Here is a 22,111-nt window from a genome sequence, read left to right as displayed (position 1 = left end):
AAGTTAAGTGGTTTCCATCATTCAATACTAGAAATCAAGTTTTCCAATTCCAAGTTCAGGATTCTTCTCTCTAAACTCCTTGAAGACAATTAAAATATGACAGGGATGCACTGTAGCACCTGAGGAAATTGGTCTCTGTCCCCTGCGGATACAAGCACTTGGAGAAATACTGCAATCTGAGAAATGGAGGAGAATCATGTCCAAAGGATTTTGAGAGGTGTGGCCGTGAAGATGTGGATGTGGTGAAACAGGAAGAGGCAAACTGCTGGACAACCTTAAGATTCTCCCTGCGGAGAGATGTTTGAGTTGGATTTTTGGTTGCTGTAGCTGAAGCGGAAGATGCTTCACCTAAATATCCTTCAACAGGGGAATCATCTTGTATAGAAGATACTAGACTAATAATAGGAAGGAAGGACTGAATGAGCTTAGGGAGGTTTTAGGGGGAGAGGAGATTCTTAGACTAGGCCACAGGGCAATAAAAAGAACCAAGAGTTTAACAACATACATGGTGTACCTACCAAGTACTGAGCACTGTGTTATTTACATACTTGGGAACAGGAAGAACAGATAGGATCCAGTAGATGTAAACTTACGAAAGTTGTCTCACTGAAGGTGCTGCCAGTTTCCATTAGCAAATAACTTTAAACAGCTTTCTAAAATAAGAAAGGGTTCCCTTTTCTCCACGCCCTCTCCAGCATTTATTGTTTGTAGATTTTTTTATGATGGCCATTCTGATAGTAGCACAGGGGAGATCAGCTCAGTGCTTTGCGACCACCTAGAGGGGTGGGATAGGGAGGGTGGGAGGGAGACGTAAGAGGGAGGGGATATAGGAATATATGTATGCATATAGCTGATTCACTTTGTTATACAGCAGAAACTAACACAGCATTGTAAAGCAATTATACTCCAGTAAGGTGTTAAAAAAATAAAAATTAAAAAATAAAATAACATAAGAAAGGGATATGGGATGTAAGAAGCATGGCAACAGTCACTAGAAATGGCAAACATGGCTAGAGCAATGTATGAGTTCATGCCGGTGTTGATTTCAGCGCATGGTCTTAGAAGCCTAGGATTTTTTAAATTGCCTTCAGCACCTTGATATTTTAAAAATATTCTTGACACTTCCTTTAATCCCTTCTCTGAATATTCATAGAGACATCGCCTAGGGCGATGAGCTCATAAATGAAATCGGATCTATTCCTTGATACAACTGCATGGGAGACATCCAAGAAAAATCTGCTCCAGAAAATGATTTGGTGACTCAGTATGCTGGCACTCTTTCTTCTGAACCAGGCCTGTGCCAACTTTGGTGTCAGGGGCCACTGCTGGAAGGACTGGCTTTCAACTGACTTACAACATGGAGTCTTTTTTTTTTTCATAGTTACAATTTTTTTACTTGTGATGAGAACTTCTAAGATCTACTCTCTTAGCAGCTTTCAAATATGCAACAGTATTATTAACTATAGTCACCGTGCTGTACATTCCATCCCATGACTTATAACTGGACGTTTGTACCTTTTGGCCCCCTTGACCCATGTTGCTCACCTTCACACTCCCCCGCCACCTCTACTCTGGCTACCACCAATCTGACCCCTATAACTGCAAGTTTGGTTTCTGGTGGTGGTTGTTACAACATGGAGTCTGAGTCTTCCCTGGTCAGTAAGGGTCCAGTAGGGTTTTCTACCCATTAGGAGACCTTCAGTTCAATCATTTGGCCAAAATACAGTTTGGGTAATCTACCAACCCAGAATTCTCCAGTAATTTCACTTGGATAACACATTGCGTTTTTTTATTCTCTTGGCCATCTCCCCCGCCAAACTTGCATCACGTTACATACTATTAAACATGTTTCCCCACTAAGCTGGCTGAGGCAGCGGGTAGTACGATAATTGTGCTTTGCACTTACCACCTCCTTTCAGAAGCTAAGTTTATAAACCATTTGCCTATCTGGCAAGAATGCAAAAGGAGGATCTTTGATTCTATCCTTCTTTATTTCTCACCTTTGAATTGCATTTGTCCTAAAGAATTCCACAGATAATGCATGGGTTTATACGAAAGGCCGTTCATAACATCTTGATTTTTTCAGTGAAAATTTTTTTTGTTAATTTGTCTTTTTGTTGCGGAATCAGGGAAGTTAAGGCTGGAGCATATTTAGACCAGCTATTGTTTGCTTTTTAGAGATATCTGTCTAGGAAACAAGTCTTGAAAACCCGTAGTAATAATTTCTAAAGTATTCTTCTTGGAGTAAACACATGCGACTTGGCTTTTTGATACAATTAAATCCAATTAAATCAGCATCCTTAGTCTCTAACAACATTCTGGGCTTTATTGAGGACAAGATGAAGAAGTCCAAGGTCCTATACTTGCCCCTAAAGGATCTACACTCTCACTGGGGAGACTAAACACACATGAAATGGTGACACAGCAGACAGAACATACGAAAATGCTATAGAGAGATGTGGTGTAGAAGTGGATTGAAATCCACTGACTGGATTTCAATCCTCATTCTATCACTTATTAGTTGTGTGATTCTGGGCAAGTCACTTAACTGCTCTATGCCTCATTTTCCCATCTTTGTAATGGGAATAATGATGGTTAATTAACACATCTAATGTTTTTAGGATAATAGAGCAATGATAGCTCTTAAATAAAAAGATGCATGTAAAGAAAGTGTGAATTTTTGAAGGGGAGATTTCTTTGAGTTAGAATACTTAGGGATATTTCCATGGACGCTTGGATGAGATTGATTTTGAGCTTCGAAGTTCAAAACAAGTAGAAATATTATTGTTTTTGCACTCGCTGACTCCCTTCTGAAGCCAAGTTGATATCCCACTGACCTATCTGACAAGAATTTATCAGTAGTGGGTCTTTTATTCCATAATCAGAACTTTAAAAAATTATAAAATAATGTTTACTATAAAACATTTAGAAAATATACAAGTACAAGGAAGAAAATATAGTTTCCTTTATCCCCTATTGACATATTCTTGTATTTCCTTCTTGTCTTTTTTTTCCTATGCATGTATTTTAACCAAAATATGGTGATGGTGAATATATAGTTTTGTGTTCTACTTTTTCACTGGATTCCATGGGATGGCATTTTGCATTGCTATCAGTTATTCTTTAAAAACATTGCTTTTCATGTTGACATCATATTCCATCATATTAAATCCCTTGGCCATTTATTGTTATAACTTAGATTATTTATAATTTTCCTCTATTATATAAAAATGATGATGAGTATTTTTCCCCATGGGTCTTTGTGAGATTCTTTAATTATTTCCTTAGGATAATGAACCTTAGAAATGAATGTATTGGGTTAAAGATTAAGGGTGTTGGGCTTCCCTGGTGGCGCAGTGGTTGAGAGTCCGCCTGCCGATGCAGGGGACACGGGTTCGTGCCCCCGTCCGGGAAGATCCCGCGTGCCGCGGAGCGGCTGGGCCCGTGGGCCATGGCCGCTGAGCCTGCGCGTCCGGAACCTGTGCTCTGCAAAGGGAGAGGCCACAGCAGTGAGAGGCCCGCATACCGCAAAAAAAAAAAAAAGAAAAAAAAGAGATTAAGGGTGTTTTTAAAACTTTGAATGTTTATGGTTAAAATGGTTTCAGAAAAGTTAAAATAAGTTATACTCTTGCCAGCAATGTTTAAGAGTTTTATACATCTCACTTTATATTCATTAAAATTAGTGTTATTTTAAAACCTTTGACGGTTTAACCGATGAAGCATAGCATTTTCCTTTAATTTGTAACTATTTGCTTACTCGTGAGGCTGAGCTTTTTTCATATGTTTCTTTGCTTTGGATTTCTCCATTTGTGATAGTCTGTACCCCTTGTTCAATTTTTTTTAGGGGGGTGTTTTGTCGTTTCTATCTACTCGAATGAGCTCTTTACACAGTAATGATAGTAACTCTTGGTCACATTTGTGCCAAATTATTCCTGTTTGGTTTTGATGCCCATGAATTTTCCATTCTTGTAAAGTCGGTCTAAAATTTTTTTCCGCTTGTGATTTCTTTCATTGTTTTTCAATCTAGAAAGTCTGAAATTTTGTTTATCTTAAAAATCTGTATAAGAAACTAAATTTTTTACCAAGGAGAGGTAGAAGAGATGCTTCTTCATCATTATGCTCTCTTTTCTCCTGCTCTTTCTCCTCCTACTTCAAATGAACCTATGTGAATCCAAGGCAATTCAAGACCAATGTTTGGAAAATATGTTTTTGTCAATTCCAAAGTTTCTACTCTTGGTTCACACCAGTTTCTTGTTGAGTCTGTGGTATATCCAGTAGCCAGGTTAAGTAGAGAATATTTTCCCGTAAGCTGGTAAAAAATCCTGGGCTATTGCTTGACAAAGATTCAGACTTTGGAAAAGCAGTTAAAAAAATTATATTTTTCTCTTGACTCAGTTTGCCTGTGACTCGACAGAATCCAATCCTCTGTTGGATTTGCTGTTTTTGCTGTTGATTAAACCCGGCTCTGTGGAGAAATCTAAAATGAACATTGTCTCATTATTCACTTTCCTGGGAAGACTGATTCCTACCCTGTACATTGCTTCTCAGCAGGTCTGCCATAAGTGGGGGAGAACTGGGGAGAGCCTACACAGTCGTATCTCACAGGAGGTTTGATGTAAAAAGATTAAATCTTAGCATTGTTTCCCAAATTATTTTGAGTGTCAGCTTAAAAGGCTTTTAAGGTTTTTTTTAAAAAAAATTTTGAACGGAAGTATTAACTGGAACCACCAGGGGTGGTTAGTTTGAGAAAAGCAATACTGTGCATCTTAAATTGGGTAGAAATTTTTATGACTCAAATTCTTCCTTTATTATACCCAGATGGTGAGAGCAGGCTGCTGTCTCTGATGCCCTGGTGGAAATAAACCATCAAGGAATCCTTTTCTAAGATGGAAGCCTCACTGAGAAGTTTAAACATGGTGCCAGCATTGCCTTTTATTTAGCATCTTGCCTGGTGCTTTATATCAGAGCATCTTTAACTTAAATAAAATTCATTGAATTCCTTGAGTTGTAGAGTTCTTCCTGAAAATTGCAGTTGCCTATATATGCATTGGGTAAGAAATTAACTAAAGGTGTTGCTTTATCAAATAACTACCCACCTGAAAAGATGAAGTAATCATTTGTTCATTCAACAAATTATATGTTCATTACTCATTAAGTACAAGATATCCTAATGGAGTTAGGAAAAGAAGTTGCTGTATAAAAAAGTTAAGTATGAACTCTGGAGAAAATGTTTCAAAGTACAATTTATGTCATATCTTAATGGAAAATTCATTTTGAGAAAACCTTTATTTAAAAATATAGGTTAAATATACTTGTTTAACATAGCATCAGTATTAGCTTCACATGTGTAGTCCTTAATAATTATAAAGTATGTTTACATAGGATTTCTCTTAATTTATATAGCTCTTTGGGGGACAGGTAGGAAAGGCATTAACCATCGTCATTTTACATGTTGATGAGTTGATAGCTAAAGTTACAAGGCTAGAAAGAGATGGAACCAAGAATCAAAAGTAGGTCTTTTGAGTCTTAGGCTGACCTCATTCCTTCTCTACTATAGTGCTGAAAGAGAGGAAAATAATAAATAGCTCCATTTGCATGTGTGACACTTTAAAGGTCAGGGCAGCATTTAGTGGTAATTGCTGTCATAATTTTTCTTTTTAAAAATTAATGTAAATTAGGGTATTGCTAAGCTTTCATCTCCTAGTAAAAATGAAAGAGTAGCTATGGTTTAAATATAGTAAGATGTAGAGAAATTTCATAATATAATATTTCAAGTTTAAACATGGAACACATATTTTTAAAAAATTTTTTTAGGAGGGAGATGCCCCAGATTGTCTTATCCGAGAAGTGCCTCAGGATTTCCTTTGTTTTTGTTTTTTTCTATTACATTTGATAATAAAGTTTATCAAGGATGCAAAACTGGACTGGCAAATAATTGTAGTCACAATCACCTTAATTGTGCTCTTCCTCAAGAGAGAGGGTTTCCTTTCTGAGGGTGGTGTGGGTAGACAATGACAGGCTGGGTTGTATGCTGCTGAAACCACTGTTCTGTGCTGGAAGAATGAGCAACAGATCCAGAATGTTGGTTGTTTGACTGAGTATGGATTTTGGCTAAACCCAAAGCTTGAGAAAAATTTTAGTCATGGTCCTGTTGTTCAGTAGAAAACAGATGGGAAGAAGACTGTCACCATTTATACTTGGGATACAGTGCAGCATAGATGCAGACCTGGAGAACAATTGTTCAAAGGTCATAAAACCAAGGAACTAGAACATAGTCAATTCAATTCAACCAGTGTTTATCAGGTGCCTCCTCTGGGTCAGGCACAGGGCTGGAACCTAGGACAGTAGCAGAAACTAAGTGAAATATAGCCTCTGCAGCCATGGAACTATAGGACAGGAGAATTACTGATATTAAACGTGTGATTGATTACAAGAACGATAAATGTCATAAATAAGAAAGGACAGGGGGGACTTCCCTGGCTGTCCAGTGGTAAAGAACCCACCTTCCAATGCAGGGGACTCAGGTTCAATCCCTGGTCGGGGAACAAAGATCCCACATGCTGCAGGACAACTAAGACCACGTGCCACAACTACTGAGGTCGTGTGCCTCAAAGAGAGAGCCCACGTGCCATAAACCTACAGAGCCCATGTGCCCTGGAGCCCATGCGCCACAACTAGAGAGAGAAAACCCACACACCACAACTAGAGAGAAGCCCACACACTGCAACAAAAGATTCTGCATGCCTCAACGAAGATCCTGTGTGCCACAACTAAGACCTGATGCAGCCAAAAAAAAAAAAAACAGAACGAAAGGACAGGGGACTATAGGAATGAATACGACTAAGGGGATTTAATCTAGTCTAAAGTTTGAGGGAAGACTTTCATCTTTTAATCTTTAAAAAATTCTTAAAGACAAGAGCAGAAAGATTTAGGAAAACCAAGGTGTGATGGCTAATTTTATGTGTCAACTTGACAGGGCCATGAGGTGCCCAGATATTTGGTCAAACGTTATTCTGGGTGTGTCTGTGGGGTGAGATTAACATTCTAGATGAGATTAACATGAGACTGAGTAAAGCAGATTGCCCTCCCTAATGTGGGTGGCCCTCAACCAATCAGTTAATGAATTTAAACGATGTGTTTTAAATGTCTTTGTATCCTAGAGCTATTTTTTCTCATGTAATTAGGTCATGCCTTAGAATTAATATGATTTATCAGAAATATGAAGTTACTGAATATTAAGCTAATAATTTATTAAAAATTTAAAATGATTACTGAAGTTGGACAACATTGATTTCATATTGCCACTCAGCTGGCAGAAGAATCTATCAACATATACATATCTGTATATAACCATATATATGTAGAAAAATCTATCAGCTATATATAACCAGAGTTATATCAATAACTGGATGCTGTAGAAAGGATGAATCTTGCAGATAAGTAAACAGTTATCCAGGAAGAGTGTGAGTTACCAGCCATTCAGTAAACAGTAGTAAATATGATGTCATAGTATTGGGAATAATGAATACTGGTGAAAACAAAAGAAATAGAAAATGTGGCATTTTTCCACATAGAGCTTACAATCTAATCCTGAACCAGATCAAGTACCTTGACTACAACCACTAAAGGACCTTTAGAATAGTACAAATTTCAGCTGTGCAAACTGAAACTCACATGGGAAGGGATGTGAGGCAAGAGTGCACAGAGTTGGGGGGGTTAATTCACTCAAGACATTTTTATTAAGAATAAATCAGGCTGAGGCATTCCTGTCAGCCCTGGGGATTCAGCAGTGAACAAGAGACACAGTCCCTCCTGGAGTTTAGGCTTACGACACAACTATGAGCTAGTAAACAAAAGTCATCCCCCAAATTAGTCAGTGATGCTTGTGATAAGCCTCTGGGTGCTAAGAAGTCTGGGTGCTGTGAACGTGTATGAAGAAGTTAGGAAAGGCTTCTTAGAAGAAGTGACGTTTCAGCCCTGACAGAAAGAAAGAGTAGGAATTGACCTGATTGAGAGAGAAATGGGAGAGACTTGTTACCCACAGAGGGAAGACCCCCATGTGGAAAAGAGATCAACACCGTTGGAGAATTGAAAGGTTAGTATGTGTGGTGCACAGTGAGCTAGAGGGAGAGCAAAACAACATATGCTAGATGATGTGGGCCTTGAAGGATCCTAGAAATATGGGAAGGCCACAACAGGCTTCAAGCAAAAGGATCACATGATCAGAAGTTCATTTTTAAAAGATGGGTCTACCATGTGGAGAATGGATTGTAGGAGAGGAAGAAAGGAAACAAGATCAGCAGTTCAAATTGTTACAGTTGTGCGGACATCAGGTAATAGTGGATAAGCCTGGGGTGTTAGCGGTGAACGTGGAGAGAAGAGGAAGGATAAATACATTTGCTGCCAAGGTGAAATCAATGGAGTGATTACATGCAGGGAGATATGGAAAGGGAGGAACGAAAGTGGCTCCAGAGTTTTGGCCTGAGTATCTGGGAAGGTGGTAGCGTCATTTACTAAACTGTGGAAAAGGATAGAGGGGTTCGTTTTGAGAACAAGGTATGAATTAAACCGAGGATACCTCTTGAAGGAGTTGGGAAGTGAGAAAGCACTCCATAAACAACGGAAGGAAATGGTATTGAAGGGCATGAAGGCAGAAAGAAGGCCATCAATACATGTGTCTGCTTGTAGAGGAGAGACAACAGAGGAGGAATCGATTGAAATGGAGAAAAGTGGAAGACCATCTCAAAAGAAAGTCAAATATACTTGAATTCAACCTGTTGTACCTAAGAAGAGATGGTACTGAAGACCACTGCTTAAAGGTTAGGTTAAAGATTTTCCTAATGCCTTGCTCAGGATGACCCTTTCCTAATTTGACACCCTGAGGACATCCAACAGTGACAAAAAATAAATAGAGCAAAATGCCACTCTGGGATATTCAGTCCCATCCAAATATTGGAATGGGGAAAGGGGTTGTAAATAGTGAGGAGAAGGACTCCAGGTATGAGAAATCCTCTAGGAGTTGGTTTGAAAATAAGAACAACAACAACAGTAATAGCAATGTATACAAGTACCATTCATTGTGGTTTTAATACGTGCTCACTAAGCACTCACCATGTTCTATCTCATTTAAAGCACTCACCATGTTCTATCTCATTTAATTTGTGCAATCACTTTATGACGTAGGCATATTTTAAATCTCCACTTGCAGTTAGAAAATAGAGTTCAGAAACATAGTTAACTTCCCAAGCACCAAGCAACTAAGAAGTGGTGGAGGCAATATACAGGTTCAGATTTGATAAACTCTAAAATTCTTGTGCTTTACAGCTAATTACTCCAAATCATTTCTGGCCTCCAGAAACATCAGGGGGCCCATGCATTGTATCCATTCTAGGAAGAATCTGCAGATGTCTCTGAGCGACCCATCTATACCAACCTAGTAGATCCGTCTGGGGTCCCACTGTAGTGGAAATAGCTGCTTAGGGATAAAGGATACATGAGAGGACTGGACATAAGAATAGGGAAGGAATCAAAGCCTCGCCATTCCTTCCCCGCCCCCCGCCACCCCAAGTACTGCCACAATATCTGTAATAAACCTCGATGCATTGATCACTGCCTTGGGTTTCACTCTCTGAATCTCTAGGGTAAGAAAGACTCTGTTCCGACAGCCCTCCTCCACCATCCCATATGCCTTCCGAGGAGTGGTAGCACTGGTAGAATGCCAGTGTACATGGGCTTCCCCACACACTACCCAGCCCTTTGTGAGGCCGGGGGAGGTCGAAGAGGTTAAGGGTGAGGACTGCGGAGGGACTTTTAGCTTAAACAGCCAGGAGACAACGGCGTCCATGGAGGGTTGTGACTAGAAGCTAGAAAGCACAGAACTTAAACTATACTCCACTGGCCACAGGTAATAAATGACCTCCACTTGTTTCTCTTGTATGGAAATCCAGCTGATGGCGTATATCACAGGAATGTCAATAATGACTGTTTTGTAGCCTCAGCAATTTCATTGTTAAAAGCCATGCACCAAAGTAGAGGATGGTAATTATGGGAGAGAAGGTGGGTTTTACTAAGACTAACTCAATCTAACATTGGGTCTTAACAAATCTTGAGTTTCAAACCCATTCCACTCATTGGGAGTCCAAGTTTTCATGTCTTTGGAACACTCAGCTTCCTGCCACTATGGAAAAAGGACTTTAAAAGACTTACAAGGCTTCATAGACTTCAAATAAATCTTATGAAACAACATGTTCACGTGTTAAGTGTAAATGAGTCAGAAACATAAGGATTAAATTTCCCTTAAAATACACAGGGGTTTGAAAATGAAGGGAAAAATGCTAAGGGCAAAACGTGTTTTGGATTTTGGCAAACCCAAAACATTTGAAAAAAATTGGTTTGATGTTTGATGAACCCTAAATACAGCAGAGTTTGCTCATCTCTCGTAATGAAGACCAATAGACAATTTTTTGTGTGAGAACACAGAATCCCATCGGAGTGGCCTCTGGACTCCTCACTACTGTAGAACTTGACTGATTTTCATTTCACTAATTCACAAACTTCTTTACTCAAACGATGGTTGGTGGTCTCTCCCACACGAGTTCTCAGCAAAGACATAATAAGAGAATGCTGGAGAAGACGTCTGGGATTACTAAGACTTCATTAGTCTTATAAAATGCACTTCGGGGCATAACCACTGTACAATAAAACATTAACATAAATCATTAAAATGGAACCATGCCTTGTCAAGATAAACAAGGGGAGTGTGTTTTATGTGGCATTGTCCTTATTTCTTTAAATTGGTTCGTTCACTTGCTAATTTGCAAACCTGAACAATCAGACATTCTGTGGTATGAATTAAAGCAGTGGGATTACTCCATTCATAGATTTCCCATCAATACCCCTGATTTCTATCAAAGTTTCTAAAGTTGTAAAGCTGGGAACAGTCCGGTGGATGCTTTAAGGCCGTGGCAGTACTGTTTTTCCTCCTGAAGTGTTTCTGGGGGCTGTGAGAGATCAGAATTGGAAATGTCATTTTTGCCCCTTCGAAATCTGAGAACTTTGATGGGCAAACAGTGGCTCCCCCATTAAAACTGTTCTCTCTGTTGTTATTTGTGTTGGCTTTTGCTTGAAATTGAAATTTCTTTATCCTTATGCTGCTCTGCTAGTCAGATTTGTGTGACTTTTAAAAGACTCTTTCATAATGTGTATCAGGAAATGTTTCAAAGACAAGTTGCTATAAAAATAGCAACAAGAGGCACCATGGATTGAGCAAGTGCTATGTGCCAGCCCTGTGCTAAGCTCATTGCATACCCTACACTGTAGAAAGTTCTATGACGGAAGTGTGATCATCTCCATTCTGCAGATGAAGAATTGGAGGTTCAGTGAATTAAGTCATGGTGGTAGAGTGGCTATTTCAACCATTCATTTATTTAATAAACACTTATTAAACAATTGATTTGTGTCAGGCGTTATTCTAGGTGTTGGGGATATAATGAAGAATAAGACATCTCCTGCCCTCATAGAGTTTATATTCTAGATGGAAGACCTTTCTTTCCTGGGAGCCTGTTCTTGACTGCTCTACACTTTCTAGGTGGTTTTTAGGTGTAGAGGGACAGGAATAAAAACTTTATATTGATTTTTTTGGGATTTGGCTCATATGAGAGTGTTTAGTTACAGGAACAAGGCTGTTCATGGGATATTGTTCTCTGGATAGAAAAAAGTTGCCAAAGAAGGAAAGAAAAATTCTTATGAAGAAGTTACCCTTCTCCATTTTGCAAATTAGGTTACTCTAAATTTAAAACTGTTTCTAAATACATTGACATGGACTTGGACCTTGAGCTTTTAAGAACTGATTTTAAGAACTGTAGGTCTGGAGGATGTTCTCTCCTGCCTTACGTGTCCAGTTGAAAAAGAACTTTGCTTTATATCTGTTAGCAAGTACTTGCTGGCATCCTTGTGACTTTCCTAACTGACTGATTTGAAATTTTAGTGATTTGAGGGTAAATTGTCAGTGAAAAAAATTTTAACCCAGAAAGCTTTGGACTGAATACCTCAGCTGCATTTTTAAAACTTTTTAGGGTTTAAGAATTTGGGGATGGAAAAGGACCTAGACAAACCCTCTCACTTTATAGAAACTGGGAAACTGAGGATAGAGATTTGAAATACACATAGCCCTCATGAGGGCAGGCCTGGACTAAATCTCCTATGAGAGAAGCAATACAAATTTCTCTTAGACTAAGTTTTACTGATTACTCACATGTTCTCTGTGGGTAAGGGTAAGGAGTTACCCTTACACTTAAGATTGAGATAATATTATCTAGAAACTCCATTCCCTGTTTGTGGAGAGTAGAGCACCTTTCCCAAGTTTTCTGCAAATTTCCAAGGGCTCACATTCCCATGCGCACCTCTGGTTCCAAGTTCCCATGTTAGCTCTGTTTGTGGTTGGTCACGTCATTCCTCACATTATATTCCTATTCCACGGTGTGTTGACCTACACCTGGGACTCTGAGCTCTTACAATTCCACCTCTTACACACGAAGAAAGACCCAAACAAACAAACAAACAAAACAAACTATTTATATGAAGTCTTTATGTATTTATCAGACTTCACTGAAGTTTTGGTAAGATGGAGAGGATTTAATATTGCAACATCTTAACATGGAATATTGGACATTCTTAATCTTAAAATTATCCTTGTCCCTTTCAACACGTAAGCCTCAGTCTTGAGCCATGTTGCCCCAAAAGCTCTTTCTTTCTCTTCCTTCTCCTATTTCCTTTTCTATCTCCTTCCTCTTGGAACAAAAGCCAAGTTCTTCTATGGTCTCTATTATTTTTTAATTGAGATACAATTCACGTGCCATGAAATTCACCAAAGTGAAAAATTAATTTGTTTTTAGCATATTCACTAAGTTGTGCAAAAATCACCAATACCTAATTCCAGAATATGTTAATAACCCCAAAAGGAAACCCCATATCCATTAACGATTCTCATTTCTCCAACCCCCCAGCCCCTTGCAAACATTAATCTACTTTCTGTCTTTATGGATTATCTATTCTGGACATTTCATATAAACGGAATCATACAATATATAGTGTCTGGCTTCTTTCACTTAGCATAGAGTTTTTAAGTGTCATCCATGTTGTAGTATGTATCAGTATTTCTTTCCTTTCTGTGATTAGCTAAAATTTCATTGTATGGCTATACCTCATTTGTTTATCCATTCACTAGTTGATGAATGGATATTTTTAATACTATAGCCATCCTAGTACATGTGCAGTGATACCTCTTTGTGGTTTTGATTTCCATTTCCCTAGTGGCTAATGATGTAGAGTATCTTTTCATGTGCTTATTGATATTTGTGTATCTTCTTTGAAGAAATGTCTATTCAAATCTTTCATCCATTAAAAAAATTGAGTAATTTGTCTTTTTTAAATTTTCAAGTTGTAGTGTTCTTATATATTCTGAATGTTAGCCCCTTATCAGAAATGTGATTTGCAAACATTTTTTTTCCATTTTATGGGTTGGCATTTCACCTTCTTGATAGTGTCCTTCGAAACCCCCAAGTTTTTGATGTTGTTGAAGTCCAATTTATCTATTTTTAATTTGGTTGCTTTGCTTTTAATGTCATATCTAAGAAACTATTGCCTACTCCAAGCTTACAAGGATATACACCTGAGAGGACCTGAGAGGGGTCCTCAGCCAATAGCTAGCAAGAAAATGGGGACTTCAGTCCTAAAACCAGAAGGAAATAAATTCTTCCAACAACCAGTGAGCTTGGACCCTGAACCAGCCCTGCCACCCACCCCTCTCCAAGAGAACTGAGCCTTCAGCTGACACTTAGATTTCTGCCCAGTGGACCTGACCTAAAGAACTATGAGATAATAAATGTGAGCCGTTTTAAGCTGTTAAATTTGTGGCAATTTGCTACACAGCAATAGAAATTCAACGAACCATGTTACAAGAACTTATTTGTGGCCTTCTCTGTGACTCATGGTGAGCCATTCTTGTGAACAAAGTATTATCAATATCAATAGGTCTGTATGCATAGTATACTTTATGTAAATCTTATGAGTTGTATTTTCAGAAATAACACATTTGGAAACAAAATAAGTCCCTAAATTAGCGATTTTGACGTATGATTCTGTGTAGTGCTGATAATCTTGCTAGGATACCCAAATGTTAGGTTTTTCTAGCATTATCCAATAATTTTTTCTGGCACATTTTCCAGGTTCTGATTATTCAGTATAGCATATAGGTCTTTATAAATATGTACTACTAAAATACTAAAAAATTAATAATAATAAAATAAAATAAAAACCACTACTAAAATACTTTTCCTTGGTAAATACTACTAAAATAAAGAATAACTTATGATTTCAGGAATTCACAAGAATTTCTGGGAATTCTGATTTCTTGTTTCCTAAAGCTTAATATCTGTTGGGAATTTGGAAACATTGTTTAGTGTTGCTATAAGGATTGAATAAACTAATGAATGTGAAGGGCTTAGGCCAGGGCCTGGATGCAGAAAGTGCTGATACACGGTACTCATGCTTAAGACACTCTGGTCTTAGACATAACTAACAGGAATACCAAATTGACTATTAGGGCATTTATGGATTTAACTGACTGCATTTTAATCTGAATTTACACAGCACAGATGAGAGGAGAGTAAGGGAATTTAAAGCAACTGGTTAAGAAGAAATCGAAAGGGATTTGTCTTAAAGGTGGTTCAGCACCCTGAAGATTTTTTGCCTCGTGGGGTAGTTTGATGCATTAAAGAATTTATTGAAAGGAATCATCATGATGTATAGTAAAGCCACTTGATGGAGCTTAAAGAAAGATGAGACAATAAGAAAGCAAATGATAACCTTCCCCCCGAAACCCATGTCTATCTTCTTATAAGAGAGTGAACTGAGTTTGAACAGTTTGATCTGATTTGATTTGCTTGTTAGGAACAGAAAAATACTTTGCAGTACCTAACAAGCAACACGATCTTTACAACTTAACCACAGAAGCCATATCTACTCTTCCTCTACTTGCGAGGAGGAGGGGATTGGGCTGCAGTTCAGATGGAGGGAATAGAACAAAGAGATAAAATGGATTGAGCTTCAGGGTCTTAACGTCCTCCATTTCCACTAGAATATCCTCTCTTCTATCCATCCAGCCATGTTATCCTCTCAAATCTACCTAAATATTCAACTTTCCCTGGAAAAAGTATCCTGACTGACCTCATCATTCTTTTCCATTTTCACTTAGCCTTCAGGGACTTTGCCCCTCGTTTGTGTCTTTCCATCTTCAAGACCTTCTGTGTTCTTTGGTCTGTGGGAGCTATTTCCCCCCATTAGATTATGGGGTCCTGTGACAGAACAAGTCTTTTGTGTGTTTGTTTTTAATTTTCAATTTATAGTGTCCCACACAGGTGTTATTTAATTGGAGGGCATCTATTCGCTACAAATGTGTCCCAAATAAGTGTTAATGGTACATGGTGAGAATGTCAATTTAACAAGTAAGGAATGCTTTTTTTTCAGTTAAGTCAAGATTCTCACTCGGTATGAGGCTCCCACTTTTCTGTGCAATTTCAAGTAGGATATTTTTCCTCTACAGTCATTAAAGCTTTGCTGTTCTCAGACTCCCAAGCCCTCCCATCACCCATTATATTCCTAATACAAATGAGAGCTTGACGAGAACATAAATTGACAGATTGGAGATATTTCAACACATGGCAACCCTTGTTTTTAGAAATAACATAGTTGTCATATTTCATTGGACAAGTGATGGGATTCAAGAATCCCCCAAAAGATTTCTTTTACAACTAAGTCTATTTTGGTAATTTTGTAGTTTTCTAGCTTGTGCTGAATGAATTTGATGGAGTTTCACCATCTTAGGAGTTTGGGGTTCTAGGAGCTGATTATGCCGTCTTTGCCACTCTTGGGTCCCAAGTGTGGGACACATAGGGTACATTTTAGCAGGTGTCGGCAAACCCCACACATGTGGTTTCTTTCCCCTACCCTTTACACAAACAAGAAGTATTTCCATTCGTATTAATTCAGTCTTGAACTTATTTTAGAAGCAGCTGGGAAAAGCCACATTTATCTTTGTCGTTATGCAACCGGCTGAAAATTAAGGAAATCATGTGGTTAGATGATTGCTGAAAAGACCCAGCTCATTAGAGATGGGCAAACCTTGAAAGGATTGACTAGGTTCTGAGAGGGCTCCTGAAGTTTGGCTACTTCTCTGAACGGTAATCAAATTAATAACCTGTACACAGTGGAACAGGATGTCTCGGATGGTTATTGCCCCATGAGGTTATCATCCTTTCCCACATAATTTTCTTTCCCAGTGAGGGTTCCGTCATGGGAGAGTTCAGACTAATAGCATTATGCTGTGACTTCTGCCAGTCTCTTTCCCCACCCGACCCTGCCTTGCCTTTCTCATAAATGGTTGGCCCATTGTCTGAGCAACAGCAGAAAATTCAGAACAAGAAAAAGCCCACAGGATGCAAACCTTTATTGCAATTTTGTGGGGATGATGCCGAGGCTGACGATGACTGCTACTCTAGAGAAAACCTTCTAGGTGACTTTTAGAACAAAGCATTAGACATGGTCTCCAGTGAGAGGATTTTCTAGGCCTATGGCTGGTGATAACTTCAAAGTGAGGTCTGTGCACAGAGGGAGGCATTGAGAACATTAGAGACCAAAGTGTTATATGACCTCAAATGTTTCTCTTGCTTGCTTTCTCTCTCTTTCTTCTGCGCCTGACAAATAGCCTCTGGAAGGCTCATTCCATTAAGGAAGTTCGAGAACCAATGAATTTTCCTATTACTAAAACACTACCTTTCAACATGACTTACAAGCCATGTCTTTCACTAGAGTAAAATGAGTCCAGAGTGGGAAGTAGCCAGCATGTGACAGAGCCCACCGAGCAAGACTGCTAGACTTGCCCTTCATCGTCCAGATCTCTCTGAGCTGTCACTGTCATGTAAAACTGCAGATATTTTCACACTTTCATAAGTGCCAGTATCACAAATCAAGTAGACTTTCTTTGAGATGTAAGTGTCTTTTGGTTTGCTAGTAGGCATTATTTCTAATGTATTTGCTCGAATCTTCAGATGTGTAGCCATTTGGGGCCATGAAACTTCACATCTAATTACTTTGAAATTTGGTACCCTTTTATGCTCGAAAAACAACAATGAAAACATTGTCCAATTCTATTCACAATGAAAATATCCCTCAATAATTTGATTTGCAGGAAATGAAAAGTATTATCAACAGAATATGCTTTTCAAAAATTTATAATCCTTTAAATAGGCAAATCCTTTCTCCGGGATTAGTAGCGTGGTTTGTGTCCTAGGGGCCAAATCCTATTCTCTGATTCAATCTTCAGATCCTTTCTAACAGTGCCTATATTGATTTCAGACCCAGTTTTGCTTAAGAATCTGAGGACAGAATTTGGTCCTGTGTTTAGAGGTCCTTAATAAGGATTTCTTTAAAAATGGAGTTTATCTAAAACATAGCCTTTAGTTCCAAAAGCTAAATTCTGATGTCTCAATGAATATAACAGATGTGCTTAATTTCTAGGTCATCTTTGGCTTTCTCCCTGTCTGGCTAAACTTACACTTCTCTGATCTGGAGGAACAATCTAGAAGGTTGATGCTGAGCTCCAAAAATTACTGGTGACTCTGAGTGTTTCCTTAATCCCAAATATTGACCCCGAATATGTGTGTAATTGATCTCCCTACTGTGTTTTTAGTGTTCTAGGGACTTGTCCTTTTTGAACACAATGTATATGTAAAGGTATATTGTACATATTTATCTTCATAGAGGTCAGATGCTCTCTGTAACGAGGAGTGTAACTGGTGTTCCGCACCTCTAGGAAAGATGAAAATAAGTTCTCTTAATGATGATACAGAGATATGAAGACAGTAAAAATCCTAAGTTGACTTTTTGAATCACTAAACAGTGTTCACATTACAAGGAGCACAGTTTTGGTAAATGTGTTGTATGTTAATTATTTGACAAATGATTATCTGTGTCTGGTATAAAGCAGATTTGTTTAATCAGGATACATCATTCCCAACCTAGAGGAGCTAACAGAATTTGCTGTACCCGTCTCACAAACTTTTGTCTGAGAAAAAAAACACATATATTCAAAAGTTCTCAGAAATGTAATATGTGCTACAGTAATTCAAGAAACCAGAGAGCAGAGAGGTAGTAAGAGAATCATCAAAACATGGCTATATTATGAATACCGAATAGAAGAGAATCTTAAAAAGAAAATCAAGAGATTACAGTACAGTTAACCATAGTGTATATGCAATATGCATAATAAAAACATTTTTGAATGGGTATTGTGAGCCCAGAACAGCAAAAATATGTCTAGGAATTGTGTTGATTGATTCTCAGAACTACCCTATGAAGTATGATCATTGTACACCTAAAGCAAAGGAAGCTTAGTTAACATGGAAAGACTTGTCCAAGATCACGCAACTGAGTGACTCAGGCTGTATTTGAACTCATTTGTGTCAAACTCCAATCCCCATGATCCTAACTACGCTATGTACTTCTTTCACCCCTCTCACCTCACCCCCGCTCAGTCCTGGTCTCCCAGTAACGTGCTCTGTACATCCCCCCTCTCTGCCCTGTCATCAGTTCTAACCATCTCCTAGTGCACAAATCCAACAATCATTTCTTGGTCTCAGTCCTTGAATTCTCCGTTACTTGCCTGAAAGGTAATGAAGATAATGCATGGGCTTGATACAGCATTTGCAAAATGATGGTAATACTATAGAAACTGCTTCAGACATAATGTTGTTATTAAGGTAAAAGAGGTTCAGGGTCGAGGTTAGGAGCTCATGCTGTGTGACCTTGGATAAGTTATATACACAGCTATGGCTCATCCTCTTCAGCTGTAAAGCATCAACGATAAAAGCACTTGCCTCATTGGAGTGTTGGAACACTTTGCTAGGGCAATGCCTCTAAAACCGTTAGCACTGTGCTTGGCTTGTAACTACCATTCAATAATCATTATTCTACGACAGTGCATATTGTTAGGATTATTATGTAAAAATATGCTGTGTAAACTCTTCTCTCTCCTTGCAATTCTCTCTCTCTTTGATCTCTGTAAAATGACCTTCTTTTGTTTTGCTGCCTCTCTGATGATTCTCTCTTATCTTCTAGCTTCTCTTCTTTCTGCCCCTGTGCACATTTTTTTCAAGACTTGATTCTTGGCCCTTTTTTCTTTGCCACCTCCAGGATCTCACACTCCCCAGATACCCATCTGATAATAATGCCCTGTCTTTCCCCGTTGTGCCCACCAAGCCAACACGTCACTATGTCCTCACTACACCCTGGAATTCCGCCATCTGCACCTGTTCCCCACCTCTGTCTTTACTTCCTCGTTTCCAGCCTGGGTTGGCTGGCCAAATCCTTTCATGTGAAAATCTCTCCTCTACAGACTTGGCTCTTCCAAGCCTGTGATCTCCATATGCCTTATCTTTAACCATTCCAGAAGGCGGGTCATTACTGGAGGTTGTGCTTGGATTCCCCACAAATCCCTGCTGTTGCATCTCAGTCAGGTGTCCAGGGTTAATTGGATATCCTCTTATTCATGTCTAGTTAATGCCACATCATATTCCCCATAGTAGCATTTCTAAATTTTTCCATTTTCCTGAAGTCTCCAAAGAAACTTCTACACCCTCATTCCTATTTCTTTACCGCGAAAATCAAGGACATCTGACCTGAGCTCCCTCACATTCACTTTTTTCCACCTCACAATTGCTCTGCCAGTGTTGTTAATCTCATCCCCCTTTATCTTCCTCTGAATTCTCCTTCACCAATTAGACGCTCTACTTACTATACATTTTCAATCTCGCCTTCTCTAGTGCCTCCTTGTAATCACGTGTGTTTCCCATAGAGTAAAAACTTTTTTTTTTAACCCCGCTAACCTCTCCAGGTATCATCCTCCATGTTTCCTTCCCCTTGCTTTCATATTTCCCCAGAGAAATGTGTCCTTCATAACTTTCCTGAAGTGCATGACCTTGTCACGTGCCCCCTTCTCTATGTTTTTTCTTCCATTAGCATCCATGGCACCTCATGGTTCTGTCTTCTTAATTGATTCCTCTTCTATTTAGTCTAATTTAATTCAATCAACATGTATTCACCATTCATTTATTTCAACTGAGGTTGAAGAAGCCAGACACTTTCTGGCTAATTCTGCCAATATGGGACATGGCTGATAGCAGCATTGCCACCAAATTATCAAGCTTTCCTTTCTCTAAAACGAATCGACTTGGAATAATGAATTATGTCCTCTCCAACTCCAGGACTTGATGATTTGGTTGATGGTGATGACAATCACCATTGAAATAACCTCACAAAAGTTGCTTTGTGCATGTGTAACAGGCATGGTTATGCCAGGTACATCTTATTTTAACAAACACTACATCCTGTGTGTAACCTGCTAGGTATTATTCCCAGTGCTTTACAAAAATTAACTCACTGAATCTAAAGTGGGTTACACTGTCCTGCAGATAATGAAGTACCTATCGAAATAAAGCACAAATTGCTATTGTTGTTTTACTGATCTAATATTGTTTATAGTTGGATGGCGTTTATAACAAAGTATCTGATTTCTGTTTAATGGAGAACTTCACTTTGGTGGCTGTGTATATTCTCTTTTATTTTGTTCTTTAAATAATAAAATTTAAAAAGCAAAAAACCCAGTGGGTATTATGATTAATCCCATTTATGAAGTAGATATAATGATTAATTCCATTTTATAGATGAGAAAACTTAGAGACATTTAAATAACTAATCCAAGGTTGTATAGCCAGCAAGCGACCCAGCTGGAATTTGAACCCAAGCAGTACGGTTCCAGATTCAGCACTGCATAGGTACTCAATAAATGATTATTGGATGAAAAAAACACTTGAAGAAGTGTTTTCAAATAACTTGAAGAAGTTATTTTCTATTTCCAAAAGCTAATTTAAGATTTTCACTTTCATTTAAATTATTTCTAATATTTTGCATGTTCTTGCTGCTTCCCTTAATCACTTGAGAAAAAAACTGTCCTTAAAATCTCGATGTGGGGGCTTCCCTGGTGGCGCAGTGGTTGAGAGTCCACCTGCCGATGCAGGGGACACGGGTTCGTGCCCCAGTCTGGGAAGATCCCACGTGCCGCGGAGTGGCTGGGCCCGTGAGCCATGGCCGCTGAGCCTGAACATCCGGAGCCTGTGCTCCGCAACGGGAGAGGCCACAGCAGTGAGAGGCCTGCGTACCGCAAAAAAAAAAAAAAAAATCTCGATGTGGAAGTGTGTCAGTGGGACAAAGTAAGTACATCTCCAGATAACAAAAGCATTTCAGAATTTCCTTTTGCATTCTTGTTCTCATTTTAGGCACACCTGGCATGGCATTATTGGGGGATCTTTCGAGAAGGTATCGTGCAGGAACGGTTGTCCTCTCTAGGGAACTCCGTGGTTGCTACTTCTTCAGCAGGTCTCAGCACACAGACTCCATCCCGTAGGTACTGTGGTGGCAGTAAATCCTGTTGTGTTGGCACTGCTGCCAGGAAAAGGTTAAGACATCCGTTGCCAAGTGGCCTTTTTTTTTTGTACGTGTATTAGCTGCTATTCCATCTTGTTTGTATACCATGCATAAGTACCTGGCAATTCTCAAATCTTTTAAGCATCAAGGAGTTCCTGTCTAGGTAGAAAAGACTGATCAGAGTGATAACCATCTTTTTGCTGATCACTGCTTATTCTGTTATATTATTCTGTCTTAGAATTATTTTCTGACCACACATATGAATGGTGTGAACCAGACATGTTTGTATTTTCTAAACCATTCATGGCATCTTCATGTTTGTTCCACTGCCAATGACAATTATATGACAGTTTTCTTTCCTGATTTTTCCATGCTATAAATATTTCTTCAGTAAGATTCCCTGTGATGATCATTGTTTGAGATCCAGAAATCCTTCAGGAACCAGGTAAAGCAGAAACCTAGTTCAATTCATCATTAATGCTAAATGCTGCCAACCTTAAAAAATAAGATTTCTGGTAGTTTCTGCCCATCTAAATATCTGCTATATGAGATACAAAGGAAGCACATTTAATAA

Source organism: Stenella coeruleoalba (assembly GCF_951394435.1).
Source record: "Stenella coeruleoalba genome assembly, chromosome: 2".
NCBI lineage: Eukaryota > Metazoa > Chordata > Mammalia > Artiodactyla > Delphinidae > Stenella > Stenella coeruleoalba.
This window is presented reverse-complemented; position numbering follows the sequence as displayed.